General features: G+C 34.2%; 1 long non-coding RNA gene across 1 annotated transcript in view; it reads left to right on the top strand.

Moving 5' to 3' along the window:
- The window catches only part of LOC143693684 (uncharacterized), a 32598-nt gene extending 28659 nt beyond the window's left edge, over window positions 1-3939 (top strand). The window contains exon 3 of the long non-coding RNA XR_013181618.1: window positions 3847-3939. This is a non-coding gene — a long non-coding RNA (uncharacterized LOC143693684). The remainder of the gene's footprint in view (window positions 1-3846) is intronic.
- The last annotated feature ends 11686 nt before the right edge of the window (window positions 3940-15625 follow it).

Below are 15625 nucleotides of genomic sequence, written 5' to 3'. Positions count from 1 at the left end.
CCAAGTGTTAAAATCTACAGAAATTACTCATGGTGTCATATGAAATATTTTACATCCTTAAGCAGAAACTTAAGTTAGAGACCAGCAACCAGCATTTGCCTGTTGACAGTGCGCTTATTAAAATCTGAAGGCTCAAGGATGCCTAGAGCAGGCTGTAGGTTCAATAAGAAAATAAAAAAAAGTTTGCAGTTTCTCATACAGTTTAAATCAGATATTTTCTGAAAAAGAGGAGACAGAAATGGCCCGATTTATAACATTTTAGGATGCTGATGACACTTTTCTGCGTTTCTTTGATTCTTAACATCAGTCTTTCTTTGTTTCGGTGGGGGTTTTGTTTGTTTACAAAGCTGTTTTACAGTGTTGTTTTCTGTTTCTGCTTGATATAAAGTAGATAAGTGTGCCAAATTACTGTCTTCCAAAGGAGAAAGGTGATCTGTTCTTTTGTTGACTATTTTGACTCTTAAACAAATGTTTTCTCATTTTACCGTCTGTGACTTGCAGAATATTTAAAGTGTGGAACTAAAGAATTCTATTAAATATTTTATACAAAGCAGAAATCCCAGTAACTATTATGTGTGATTGCCAAAACTGAGGATAAAAGAAAATAGTAAAAAACATTAAAGAAAGGTGTATTATTAAAGCACTTTTTAAAGTCTGAATCAGCATATTTGGATATTTTAAGGAAAAAAGAGTGCTACCTACTTTGACAATTGAGACTTGCCCTTGGGTCAAAAAAAAAAAACAAAACCAAAACAAAACTCCCCCTGGAGTTTCTTTAATTTGCCTGAACAGCTTATTTGTTAAACTAATCAAAAACATGACTCAAATAAAATATGTATGAATGCAATCACAATAAGTTCCTAAAATTCATGATGCACGCCTGTCGTATTAACCTAATCATAGCAACAGCAGGGATGATTTGTGCTTAAGGAAGGTTCCATACAGGAATACCTGCTTTTCATCCCTTTTTCTCCATGGTCCTGTGCTTAGGACACGGGACAGATCCCATACCAACCATGCACTCCCAGAGGCTTTGGTCTCAAGTAGATTTCCAGAACAGATTCCCAGCAGGCTGCCAGTGACAGGCCTTGCAGCTGGAATGAATTGCTGCCACCCGTGGAGATGTGCTGCCTTCCTGAGCTGCACCTGTAGAAGCCAAGCACTGCAGGGTGAAGTCTGAAATGCTGATATTTTTTTCTCAGGGCAGCAGCATGGTGGAATGCTTCATACCAATGTTTATGTAACTCATAATGGTTTGGTACATTTCCACCATAAATGGTACAAAAATGGTACATAAATATATGTAATTGGTGCATTTCCACCAGTCACTGTAGACCCTGTAGCCAAAGGAAAGAATGGGACATGTCCAAAAGGTGAAAGCTCCCTTGCAGATGACTCCCAATACACCAATAGAACTAAATAAAAAGACTCTGCCCCTGAACACCGGGATACTTAAAGTGGAGATAAGGATCATGGGAATATACCACAGTTGTCTTATTTCCTACATTTTCAGAAAACCCAATGAATCACATTAGTTTATATGAAAATTTTGGTCCTGTGGAAGGTGTTAGGAATGCTCCAAGTACATTGGCTAGACAGAGGTCTTAGGCAGACAGACATCTAGCTTTTGAACCCTTGCCCACATATATAGGACAACTTGTAACCATGAATATTAAGTCTAAGCCATAAGCTGAGATAGGCAGTGTATTGACCTCTGCCCATATGCATTTATTTCATTTCTAGGAACTCTAAAAATAATGACATCTGCAGAGTACAAGTCCTTCCACAATGAAGTGGCCTTTAGATCACAACTTAGGCATATTAAATCCTTTCCTGATACCTTGATTTACGTCAAATGCCAAAGATCACAAAGGCAATCCGTGTCAGAGAAAGGATTTGACCCAACGCCTCAACTCCTGAGCTAATATTTAAAATGCTCTACAAATCAGTCTATCTTTTTGACAGTTCACTATGTGAGAAAGTAATTTACTTCTAGGCAAAACATGTTCCAGATGGTTTGCATTTGTAACCATACTTGAGGAAGAATTATGAGAGCACTTGTTTGGCTCCCATGTAAGAATTAACGATGAAATACTTCCCATTTACGAGTGTCTGGGCCTAGTATTTATATATAGTTTTCACTTTCTAGGGTCAGATTCATACCTATTTTTACCTCAGCTGCCCTTGATGGAAATCAAGTTGCTTAGGCATGGACACAAAAGATCTTTTCCTCATAACAAAGATATCTGAAACTTAATTTCTTTAAGGCCAGAACTTTGTCACTGCTAACATACTAAGGAATTTCTGCTGCATTTTGCAAAACATGTGAATGTTTTCAAATTTGTGTCAATAAGCTTAAAGCATTGAATTGAAAACATGAGGGAACATAAACAAAGGGAAAACCAGATTTTTTTAACATCTCCTTCAAAGCAAATGGTGTATGCTTAACTAAAACTGTGCAACTGGCCTCAGCAGAGGTTGGATGACGTTGGGGATATGAACTCAGAAATCATTTGTTTCTTGTACCCTCTGCCATTAGGATTGGGGCTGTTACTGCTCCTTTCCTTATCTCATTACTATTTTCAGTAACTTGTTCTTATCTCAGCCAGTAATCTACTTTTTTTGCCCCCAGTTTTTCTCTCCAGCCTGCCACAGGGAGAGTGAAGGGCAGGGGGAGGGAGAAGTGAGCAAGCAGCACATGGTTTGGAGTTTTTCTGTGGGAATGTTAAATTGGGGAATGGCATTCCTAAATAATGACTGTATATAAGTGAATTTAATATGTTTAAAAATTTAATATCAATATATTAATTATAATCTAAAGGTGTGATAATGCTTTTTGTGATAATTCTGTATTGGATTTAGTTTTTATTAAGTATTATTCAACAGTTTTACATTGTGTAAATTCTCAGCTTTATCACAATTTATGATTTTTTTATAGAGATTATGCAGTTTGTGAACCCTTTCTCAAAAAGCTAATCACAAATCTCTAAAAGAACCTCTGATAGTGGAAACAATAGTTTTTACATCAAAGTAGAGACAACTGAGAAGGGTAATGAAATCTTGGGAGGTAGGGGAATAAGAATTCTATTTTTACAATAAGCAAATCTATTTGGCCATAGTGAAGGACAGAAAATTTTACACTGATAAGGGAAAATAATGACTTTTCTAAAAAAAATTACCAAAAATTCATTGCAACAAAATGTTATTCCCTGAATTTTCAAATATGAAAATAAAAAATATATGGTATTGTATCAGAAAGAGAAGCCAATCAAACTAGGAAGCAAAAATGAAAAACTAATTTTTTCTTAAAAGATAAATCATAAAACATATTTATAAAACAGAAATTAAAAACTGATTCTGTTTTTGTCTAAAGCAGCTTTCTCTAAAAATCATTCATGCTACTCCTGTTCATACAATGAGTAAATTGCTTCACAAAATGCATTAATAAATAATATCCCTGATTATACAGCCCTGGTTCTGATTAAAATCTCTGACTCCTTTGGCATGCTGCAGTAGTAACATCTCTTTCCTATCACTTATGACTGAAACTGTTAAAGGTTTTCCTGTTAAAAAACTGGTAAAAAGAGGTTTTTTCCAGTGTCTCTCTGTGGAAGGAAATGTTACTCTTTAAATACAGAGTAGTTGAAAGCTATATGACTAAACTAAGGAGTGTGTACAGCAGGTGATGCAGGAAATTAGCCTGTATGAGAAAAAAAAAAGGAGACAACACTTATAGAACATTAAATTAAATTAAAATAAATTTCTTAATTTTTTGAAAACTATTAATCATAGATAAAGAAATTATGATTTATGCTAATAACACTAAATGCTTGATTTATTTTTCAGGCTATTTCAAAAGAAGGCACTAGACACCAGTTTATCATGGTGTTCTTGACAGGAAATTATACTGCCTTGGATGGATTTTCAAAGTGCTGTTACAGGTAAGGATTTTCTTATTCCATGTAATACATTTACAATTAAATACTGTAAACTACATTTGTGCATTCTGACTATTACTCAAGCTTTGGCAAAATACCAACTTGACTGTGGAATTGAGCTTATTTGACTAGAGAAAGTAGCAATATGTCTGCAGTTTTCACACTGCCGTTCATGCCTTTTCATATGGAGCTCCAGCTGCCTCAATGGGAAAATAAAGGCTGTAATTCATTGTAAGGGGAAAAAACATCAGACACACTTCTAATTATTGGGAAGTGTGTTTTGCAACATTTGGATTCTCTTCTGCTGCATCTTGTCCTTTCTATTTGCAGAAACCTCATAAGCATGTCCTGATTTTTTTAAATTTATTTAAGTATCTGTCAACTAGCCTGGAACACACTGGAACATTGAAGATATCTATGGCTCATCCTTTAAGTGATAAGCTGAAACTTTTAATTATTTCTGACTTGGGTGTTTTTTTTATTTAAATAGCCTGAATAAATTTTGCTCATTTGTCTATTTCTTTTAAGTGAAACTTTTCATACAATGGTCCCAGAAGCTGGCACATGGAAAAAAGAATCATAAGACACCAGCTGAAAAGATAAACATTATGGTATTTTAAAGCAAATAGACACAATTATCTCTGCCACATCATGCCACTCTTTTACCCCCAAAAAAGAATAAAAAAAACCCAAAACCCCAAAGCAACAAAAAACCACCAAAACCTCAAAACCTCTCAGAGAGAAAACAGGGAATGGCTTAAGTAAGATTCTTTTGAAAAATACTTTTTTCAGGAATGATCTACAATTTATGTAGTGATCTTTATCAGTAGATCTCAACTTTTCTTGGAAATATCTATTTTACAACAAAGGAACTAAGGCATAATAATATGACCTTACTGCCTAGAGTCAAAAGTCCTGTTCAGCAGGACATCGGAACTTAAATCCTATTTGAAGACAAATCATTGACTAAGACCTGCAGAATCCAGGATTAACCTGTGTGATCTTTTTGTTTGTGAGACAGAAAGTATTAGTGGCTAGAATCAAGTATCAATTTCAGCTTTTCTAACAGGTGTTAAAGAAGGAGAAAAAAAAATTTTAAATGTGTTTTTAGGAGTTAACCAGAGGAGTTGGTTAACTGCATTCTGTAGTTCAAAATAGTTCCTTCTGACTTGGACTGTTAGTTGTCAAATACTGGTCTTGACACACAAAAACCAATATAAATAAATCAAAGATATTCTTGCACCTTTATGGCATACAATGTTCAGGTCCTAAGTCCTAGCCTTAGTCTTGAATTTATAAATCTCTCTTTCCTACAGATTATTTCAGATGAAAAATATTTTGTAGTACAGGGTTTTTATTACTTTTTGCTGAACTTAAACTTCTCTGTCTGAGGAATAAGATGGTGAAGCTGGCTTCTTATCCAAACTCCAAATGGTGTAGGCAGCAATATTTTTAAGCACTTGCAATGCTAGGTTATAAGTTGGTGATGACTTCGTGATGGTGATGATATAGTCCAGGATAGTTGCTTACTACTCACATGTGCATCCAGTACTTCGTTGTGAAATTCCTTAAAAGCACTGGGGGTTCTTTTTAGAGCGAACCAAATTCTTATTTTATTTCTATTAAAGAAAAGTAGAGAACTAAGGGTAGAATTGATTTTTGGACTCAGAAAATGGGATGTTGTGTCTCTATTTGACTAGATTTTTTATCACAGACCTGTTTAAATTGTGTGGTCAGAACAGAGAAAGATTAAACCTCTTTACTTTAAAATCTTTTTTTTTGTGTTCTGCAACTACATACCTCATCTCAAAACCTTCATTTTCCCACGTTCTTGATCTAGTTATTAGAACAGATTTAGCAAAAAAGGATCAATAAATTAATAGGAAAAAAAACTATGGCACATATTATGTCGTTGCATAATGAAATCAGAGCCTTGAATAAACATAGTAAAAAAAAAGTTGTCAAGATTCAGTTTATGATTTCAATAGATAATTTGGTACATTATAGCTTGAGGACAAAGGAGTTCAAACAATAATGGAGGAAATTTGACAAGGTCATACAGAATGTAGGAACCTACAAACCCAGCTGTTACCAGTAAAATGCCTGGCTATTCATTTTCCAGGCAAACTGATGGAATTAAGATGTAGATTAAAGTCATTTTAGCTCAATCGCTTTCAGTGGAATTGCACTGATCGTCACCACAGGGAACTTCGCATGACTGAAGACTGTGTATTCCCATTCTCTGCTCTTGTTCCTCCTCAAGTCAGTGGATCTTTACCCTATGAAGTCCTTTGTTGCAAGATAAACATGTGATATTAATCAATGGGATTTGCATCAGAGAGGTGTAGTACATGATTTGTTTATGCAAATAGCACAAGAAGTGAACACTCCAAGGGCAAACAGTAAGTGATGTTTGATTGGAGCTATTTAGACTGATATGAAATGCTGTTTAATAAAATAATGCCATGTGACTTTTAGTACTAGATTAATCAAAAGGTTAATGTGTCATTTAAGCAAAAAGAAGGAACAAATAGCATTTCTATTTACTGTTTATGGATAGGAATATTTCTGTTGTTGTATTTCAAAACAAAATTGCAAATAATTGTCCATGATTTTTTTAAATGGTCAGATACTTAATAAATGTGTTCAGAGAATCATTACATAACAGTAAGCTATTATTACTGAAGGGCAGTGAAAATAAATGTATCTTCACATGAAGAATTAATTACTTCAGTGACTTCATACAGAAATGCTTCTTCAGTGACTTCATACAGAAATGAGCAAAGTGAAAATTTAATAATTCACTGACTAATAAATATAATTCTGAGGGAAAAGCCTGATTTTCTTGAAATGTGCCAGATAACTTTTCCTGTCTTTCTTAACAGGGAGACAATGGAAGGTTTATCTCTTCATTTCCTTCTGAAATAATCCTTCTCATTTCCTCTGAGGTCCTGTCTTCTGCTAGACCCCTGAAGAGACATTTCCTTTGCCATTTTTACACGTATCTTTGTATTCAGTCAGATGAAGTTTAGACAGTCAGAATTATTTAAATCTTATTTAAGTATTAACATCAATAATAACTTACATAATGCACAAGGCTTTTTCTTGAGGCTTTGATTGTAATATTAACTTCTATCTTGATCAATGCATTAATTATCTAGTTCAGCAGCTGAAACACTATCTTCTAGTTTAGATGACCAGTCACACAGAAGAGTAATTACAAGAAAAATTATCCTGGTATTTGTCATGGCATACAGTGATACATACAGTTATTTCATTACAGAAACTCAGAAATTTGCCCATTCCCTGCTCTTCGCTGATTCCATCTTGCACAGCTTTTGCAGCCATTCAGCCAGTAAAGTTCATGCATTCCTATGCACCCCTACCTCAGACACAATGATCAATAAGGTAACTGTGTAAATAAGGTAATTCTATAAATTTGTTTTGTTTTCACATACAAAAGGAATAGCTACTATACAAAAGCTTCTTCCTCACACTTGCCAAATGTTTTGATTCCCAAGAAAAAACAGATATCCATTCCTCTAAGTTCCTTACAATCACTAGCATTCTGCTAATTGCTGTTTGTAGGACTCTTCTACTGTGGAATAGCAGCAATGGAGAAAATAGTAACTTGTGCCTCTGCTCTTAGAAATTACTTGACCAAAAGAAACTCTGAAGAAATAGCAGTGTTGAAAAAAATCATTATTAACGCGGCAATGTTTATTTCCTCAGTTTCAATGATTCAGTCTTACTGCTTTAGGTTGCTTGATGATGCAAACAGTTGTAGTTTAAATCAAGTCAGAAAGTCACAGCCATTTTGCCTCAAGGAACTCAACACTAGAGAAACCCCTCTGTGAAAACTTATCCATTGTTCATCATGAATATAGCTATTTAGTAACATAAGCTTTGCCATCTTGAAATAGATCTGTACTTTGTGAAATTACTCGTCCTGAAGCCAACACCAGATTTTTACAAGTGTGACAACTTAAAAAGTGTCCTTGCACAGGGAGGAACTCATCATGATGAGAAGCTTTGATAAAATTGTTCCCAGATATCCATATTGGATTCCACTGATGGAGAATTATCACCTCCATAGTACAAGCAGCATAGGATGGAAAGGGTGTTTGTATGTGCTCTGAATTGGAGCAGCTAAAGTAGGGACTGATGCCTTCTTTCCTGGAACATGCTACCCCAAAGCAAAATTGAATGTAGTGCTATGTGCTGCCATCAGTTACTGAAGAAACATCCTTCATAACCCCAAACTTATAGTGCAAGGGAACAAACACTCTCAGGTGGATTAAATGTCTGGTTTTGTCTACCTTGGGATTTGCAGTGCATTGCAGCAAAGCACCAAGACTGGGGTTATGATCCCAGTGAAAAGATCACTCAGATTCAGTAAGATGCTGCTTAAAATACCATTCACTGGAGCTAACACTGTAGGGAAAAAGAGAATAATATAGATAATCTTACATGCCTTCAGATGTAGGGAACAGTTGTATATCATTAGAAAGACCTCTTGTCAGGGAACAGCACATAATGCAGATCCCATCTGTTTGATGGCATTTTGGTCTTTAGAGCTCTTATAGGATATTCTTAGAAAAGAACAATCCTATTAATCATTTCTAGTGTCAAACAAAAGGATGTTCACATGAGAACAGGCTGCTTCACTCTGAGATAAATACAAGCACACACAGGTGGTGTTATTTCTGATGCAAATGGCAGCTGCCTACAGGCTCCTTCATTACCAGTACCAGCTTTGTGTACCCTGCAGCCAAGGAATGTGCACAGCTCAGCACAGTGCTGAAGGAAAGCATCAGAACACAACTTTGCACAGAAAAGGCCTGCACTTTCTCAAGCAAACTCTTTGGTGGATGATGCTCTTCCTGATAGAATCAGTACTGGGTTACCTAAAACACTTCTGCCATTAGCTGCTGTGCTTGCCATTCATGACATTACTGTTTCAAATGCTCAGATGGCAGATAACACTGTGCCTGCACCTCAGTCTCCTCAATCAATTTTTCAGCATATTCCAGCTGTATTTCACCATGAAGATAACATCCTTCACTAATGAAAGGGTATTGCAATGAACTGAACCATGGGCAGACTTTACCAATCTTTTCTGCCTACTGCTGTAAAATTCCTACAGGCAGATAATAGTCCTGCCTGCCATATACACATGACTAAAACTTGCCTCTTCTCTTACCTTCATTAGTCTTAAACTTGCCTCTTCCCTTGCTTCCATTAATCTTAGCTCTAATAATCGCCGAGTACTCTGCAGCTCCAAGCCTCATAAAAGATCCATATTTACTATGGAAGCCAGGTAAGTGTTTTCATTTGGACACAATTCTTTGGCAGCAATCTAATTTTAATTAAGTTTTGCGATAAAATTTGCCCTCCTTTTTGTATCAGACAGTATGTATTTCTTGTCATCATGGTATGTTTTTGGGATGACAGCACTTTTAAACCTAATTCCTCTAGACCCTTTAGAGTTGAACATATTGTTACTTCAAGTTCATTCTATTTTGGTTCTTCCATTCCCATTTTTAGAATAGTGTAGTATTTTCCTTGTTCTAATAATAAACTTCTAGTTTATCTCTATGAAAAGAGGTACCAATACAGTATATTGTAATACATTTAATCTTGGATGTCTGTACATGACACTGTAACATTTGGTGCTTAATTCTCCAGTCTTATTTCTTATGCAACCTTGCATATCTGCTCTTTAAAAACCACTTATGAACTGAATGAATTTCCATTGAAGTCCCTGAAGACACTAAATTTGAAAAAAACCCTCAACCTAAGTTTCATATAGGATCTTAAACTTGACAGGAAGGAATGTCAGGTCTTAGTATTTCTCCAGAATAGGGTGGGATTCTTTAAATAGAAGCAACTTATATTTACATTTACAGCAACTTATTATTACATTGGGCAAAGGATTTTTCTCCATTCTGAGGAATAATAAAATCTATCAGATGTTATTTTCATGGGGACAGTAACTCAAACCACAGACATCTTAATTTTATTAGCAGCAATTTGCCTAACCACAATAAATCCTAACTGATCTGTGTTTACCTTTCTAACTAATGAACCTGTTTATGTATTTGCTAAAACTGTGGCAGAAACCTATAACCATTGTTTTTAATTATGTATGCAGGGAACAAGAATTATCCTTGTTTCTTTTCCACTGTAGGGAAGTATTCCCTTTTTTAAGAGCGTTTTATATAACCATATTGATACAGGGCCTAAGACACCCTTTAAAATTAACATCTAACCCATCTGAATGAGTTTTCTTTCTTCAAGATAATAACTACTGTCACCTTTTTGATGGGATTTATGAGGACATAGATGTCTTCCTTTTCTAACTAAAAGACATAAATGTCTACCTTTTCTAACTAAATGATAGTAGAGCCTTATGACTAACTAAAGCATTCTCCTGAAAGGATTACTTGAGGTAATGTGATGCTTTAAAAATTGTTTCAAAACATATGATACTTCTATTAAGTTAGAAATTTACTGTTCCTACTAATGGGATTGTAATGCTGTCCATTTTTCCTAGGTTTTTCCTGAAAAGCTTTTTTCGAAATTTTACATATTTCATAATGTTACTGTTTTAATTGTAATCTATACTTTTTTAGAATTAATTTTTTTCTTTGGCTTTAACAATTAAAGCAGATTAATTTGACTATTTCCTATAAAGCTTTTTATCTCTGTTTTTGGTTTTGGTTTTGCTCAGATAGTATTCTTCCTTGATTTTAGGTATTGGAGAAATAATAGTACCATCTCTTGCATTTCAAATGATTGTTAGCTGCAACAACTTAAACAACCTAACTTATACTGGGCTGATTTTAAAACTCTCTTTGAAGTCCTTTTTTCCTAAAATTCTTAAAATATCTAATCAAATAAAACAAGCTATTTTTAAGAAATGCTTTTTATAAGCAGGCCTTATATGATCTCACTGCTGTTATTTCCTACTTAGATTTGGCAGAAAATAGCTGCCTTCTTCACTTACTCTTTGCTATTATGATTTTAAAATAGTGGGTTTTTTCCTTATATGAATGCATAGACTTCCAGAAAGTACATATTTAGCTATTAAAATTGCTACCTTTTCCATAATTTTTAACCAATTGATTCTAATCTTTATTGTTATTATCTTTCTTACGGGTCTTTGTTTTTTTTTTTCAGATGAGTAGTTGAACTGAAAAATCAATTATTCATAGAGTCTGAGTCCAGATTGATTAGATGTACCTCATTTCCCTTGTCTCAAAAGTCACTTATCAAAAAAGATATCAAATTAATCAGGCATGAACTACCTTTGTTAAACATGTTTTGTATTCCATCCCATTTTCCAAGTTCTTCCACTTATTTGATTATATTTTCCTTCAAAAGCCTGTCCAGAGCTCTCAATACCATTGATTCATATGACATTGAGTTTACACTTATTTAGATTGTAATTTTCTTTCCTTTTAAAAGCAGACACTGTATTTTCCCATCTCTTATATGTTAACACCTTCAAGGGCTTCCTTATGATGAGTTGGCAATTTCATATATGACACATTCCAGCATAATATGATAGAAAATACTAGTTCCTTTGACTGAGATATTCTATAGGTTTCTCACACCTTAATTTTTTAAATGATTTTTTTAAGTCAAGCTTTCTTTCTGATGTTTCAATTACCTTCTTCTTCTCCACTAACCAAATTGTTTTTCTCTCACCCTTAATATCTTCTCCATGGTTAAAAACAAGTAGAATATTAATTTATTTTTTATGCTGTCCGTAAATTAATTTTAATCTCTTTCTTACTCCATCTCTATATTAGATGTCACTAAACAGAATTTACTGGTCTGTAAGGAAGACCTTAGGTAATCTAATTAATAGTTATGGCCAAGAAAACAGGACTTGGTTAATAAAATGTTTTGGTAGAATGAATATAAGATATATGACAAATATAAAAAAATAATCCAAAATAGATCATGGCAAAAGAAAAAACTGGCATGAATTAATTTTTTGGAAAATTATGACAAATTTAGTAACTTTCAAAGTGACATTCTGAAGCAATTTACTGTTAGAAATGTGAAAGCAAGGATCAAACTAAAGTATCTGACCAAATGTAGGCTAATGCCAGTATTGATGTATGAGCACATCATCCTACACCAGTTCTGCTGAAGAAGATACACATCCTAACATGCAATGTAACTCATCCCAAAGTAGGTCAACTAGGTCTAGGTGTTCTGAAAGTATTTATTTCCTTTCATCAGATATAATGGAAGCTATAATAGTAACTAGCACCTCCCTACCTTAAGCAGATTGAAGTCTGCTCCAGGTGACTATACTTGGATCTTTATTTGCAAATCTCCTATGCATTTTTCATTTATTCATGATACATAGTATTTACTGGGAATTCCACTACAAGCTATTCTGTTCATATTCTTATAATAGTGTCATTCAATAATATCCTAAATGGGTAAGAGGGAAGGTGATTGTCACATCTCAAAACAGCGGTGTTTTGATTTCTCCCTGTTTGCTGAGGTAAAAGAAATGCAAATTGTCCTGCATCTTGGTTTTATATTTTTCATTCTTTGTCTAGACTCATGATGTGCATTTAATATTGTCACCAGTGGAGATATGTGGATATCTATACTAAAGCTGTAACATTGAAGAAAATTATAAAAAAATACTTTCAGAACCGTGGATCAAATATAAAGAACTGAAGTAGGAGAAAAATAGGAACAGAATCAGGGTTATCACTAACTTATTAAACTTCATCAAAATTTTGTTTAGTTCATTCCCAATAGTCTTTGCTTATTACATCCAGAAAAGAAGTTGAAGTCTGTGATTTTCTTGGTACTCAATACTGTGAACAACCAAGTCACAGGAAAAAATCCAAACAGTTTTAACTTACAGTTTTTCCCAATTCTGTGAATGATTGCCCCAACTACTCTCTCTTACTGTTACTTTCCCAGATAAACTGTATTTATTTTACATGTGTCCTTTTACATGTGTAGCTAAGTTTTGGTTGGATACTTACATTGTTGTCCAGAATGAGGGCTCATTACTGGGTGTGCATTGCCCACACTGAGGTGACATATTTCTACTTTTTATTCTAGTTTGAGGAAGCTAGGGACCTTGGTGGGAACCCATAAAAGGCTGGCTCACCATTCATCAGAACTTAACATGATTTATATATTTTAATAAATAAATACATCAGCATTCATTGGTTACAGATTACATAATTTTTTTAAGTTAGTACTCAAATCCCTATTTCCTAATTATATCACTTGCTTCTCATGCTAATTAGCTGCATGTGAAGTTCTTCCCTCCATTTGATTCTGGAATCTGTTTTGAGTAAATCATCGGTAAGTCAGTGGTCATAATCCCCCGCTGTTGAAATTGTCTTTCCCCCAATTACTGCTTGGTTCTGCTGACTTTACTCCTGGTAATTATAATCCAGGCAGCCTAGTCAACTTTGGATTGTCTTCCCTTTTCCTTAAAATAAAACATTAGCCATCCTTAAAATGTTCACAATGCAATTGCTTAATCATTACCATACAGCTGTAGTTACTGATTACAATTTAAAAAACCTACAAAGTTTGATTCAAATCTTTAAGGGCTCAAATTTTGAATGACTCAATACCAACATGATAGCTTCTATTGTTCTGTATCAACAAATTTATTAAAAGTGTATGTGCAGGTAGATAAGAGCTGCCCATACATTATCTGTCTTCAAACAGAAGAAGGATTAAAATTGTTATTCAAAATGCTTAATTTCAGCAGCTATTTTGTACCTTTCCTCAAATTATGTCACCATCTAGAAATTTAGAATTTATTGAAATATTTGGCCATGTGTCTGTGATTTATTTTATGTGAATTTCCTACTTTAAAATTGAAGCTAAAATTAACATCAACTGTTAATTGGTACACATTATTACCAAAATTTCTGTTTCTTGGTACACATTATTACCAAAAATGCTAATTGACTCCTTTTTGGTGGTGCACAGGAGTTTTGAAAGGCAAGAGAATTGCTATTCAACAAGCTGAAAGTGATTCATGGAAAGGTATTTCCTATACTACACCCAGTGTTGCTTTCCCACTAATTTTCAAGCTCCTTTTATTCATTAATATTTTTAAGGGACTAAAAGCTGAAATTAAAGAATTGTAAACTGTTTCAGGTAACACATATTCTTAGGTCTTGTTTATTTTTGCAATTTAATTTTGGGTTTTGTTTAATAAAATAAAATTTGCCTTTTTAATCTTTGATACTTCAATTTAGTATAGTAAAACAACCTATCTCCTTTGAAGGTATTTTCTACACATGAGGCTAAATTTAGTAGAAAAATAGAAGTGTGTTTTTTGTAGCATAACCTACAACTTATTTTTTGGTAAGGTTCGCACATGTATTTTAACACCTTACTATGCAGTTTATGACATGCAATTCATAGCATGATGGATATTCAAGAAAAAGTACTATAAAATGAATGATATGAAGGAAAAAAACATGTATTTTTATCATTATATTGAAGACAACTACAAAATAGGGATTTTTTTTTAATCTAGAAGTTAGTAGACAATTTTACCTCTGTGAAAAAAAAAAGTAAATTAGAGCATTAGCTTAAAATTATCTAATTGTACAAACACTTCTATCCATCTGTTAAAGAGACCTAGAGTAGTAAATCAGTTTCTTAGTCTGGGTTTGGCAATGGCCCATATTAAAAGATGTATTATGAAAATCAGGTTTAAAATTGTATCATTTTGACCAAAAATCACTTTTAAAAGTTGAGTCTTCCATGCCCTTATTCACTGTTGAGACAATCACTTGAAAGGATCAGTTTTTTATTATTACTTGGTGGTCCATCAAGAAGTTTTATAAATCAGCAATAGCTAACAGTGGAAGTTAAAAATTTCTGTAGAAGAAAGAAAAGACAAAACACCTCAACACTGGCCAAAACTCCCTAGGAACACCATCCTGAGTATGAAGGTAGGCAGGCATCTTTCTTTTCACTGGAGGTCTTTTTCACAGGAGCTGTCAAGAAAGCTTCCAAAATCTGGATCTCAATGCCCAGGGAAGCTCTCTTTTCATATTGGTCATTTACTAGAGTTATAGAACATATAAAAGCCTTAGAGGCTAGATCATTCCTAAGCTGCAAGTGCTTTGATAGGGCTCTTGTTGTTACCTGAAGAAATGCAAAGCAAATTCATTCCCCATGTTCATTCTTTACCCACTACAAATGATAACATACAATAATGGTACAGTGACTTGTGCAACTCACATTGTTTACTGTCACAGGGATAAATTAATGGAGATCATTTGAAAATGTCATTGTGTATATGGACATGCATTCAGTTCACTAAAATTTTGCCCTCCAGATGTACAGATCCAAAGTTATCTTTTGAAAATAGGATGGGACAAAAGTTAATAGAAAATCTACATTTAGCAGTGTCCCTTCTCTGCTTAATTTTAGCTTAAGAAATAATAAATGCTGCTTTTTCTAGTAGAAATTACTTACAAAGTTAAAGGGTCATGCTCTTGGTGCCACGGACAGGAAAACTGGATAGAGGACCAGAAGGAAGGTGGAAGCCCTGCAGGAATTTAGGGTACCTAGTGGAAGACTAGTCTGGTGCATGCTGTGAAACCTGGAGTCCATTAGTTTTAGGGAGGTCCAAAGAGAGGTGAAACAGGCAGAGAAGGTTT

The sequence above is a fragment of the Agelaius phoeniceus genome, chromosome 3 (genome assembly GCF_051311805.1).
Source record: "Agelaius phoeniceus isolate bAgePho1 chromosome 3, bAgePho1.hap1, whole genome shotgun sequence".
Taxonomy (NCBI): Eukaryota; Metazoa; Chordata; class Aves; order Passeriformes; family Icteridae; genus Agelaius; species Agelaius phoeniceus.
The sequence above is the reverse complement of the archived record's forward strand: the minus strand, read 5'-3'. Positions and strand labels throughout refer to the sequence as shown.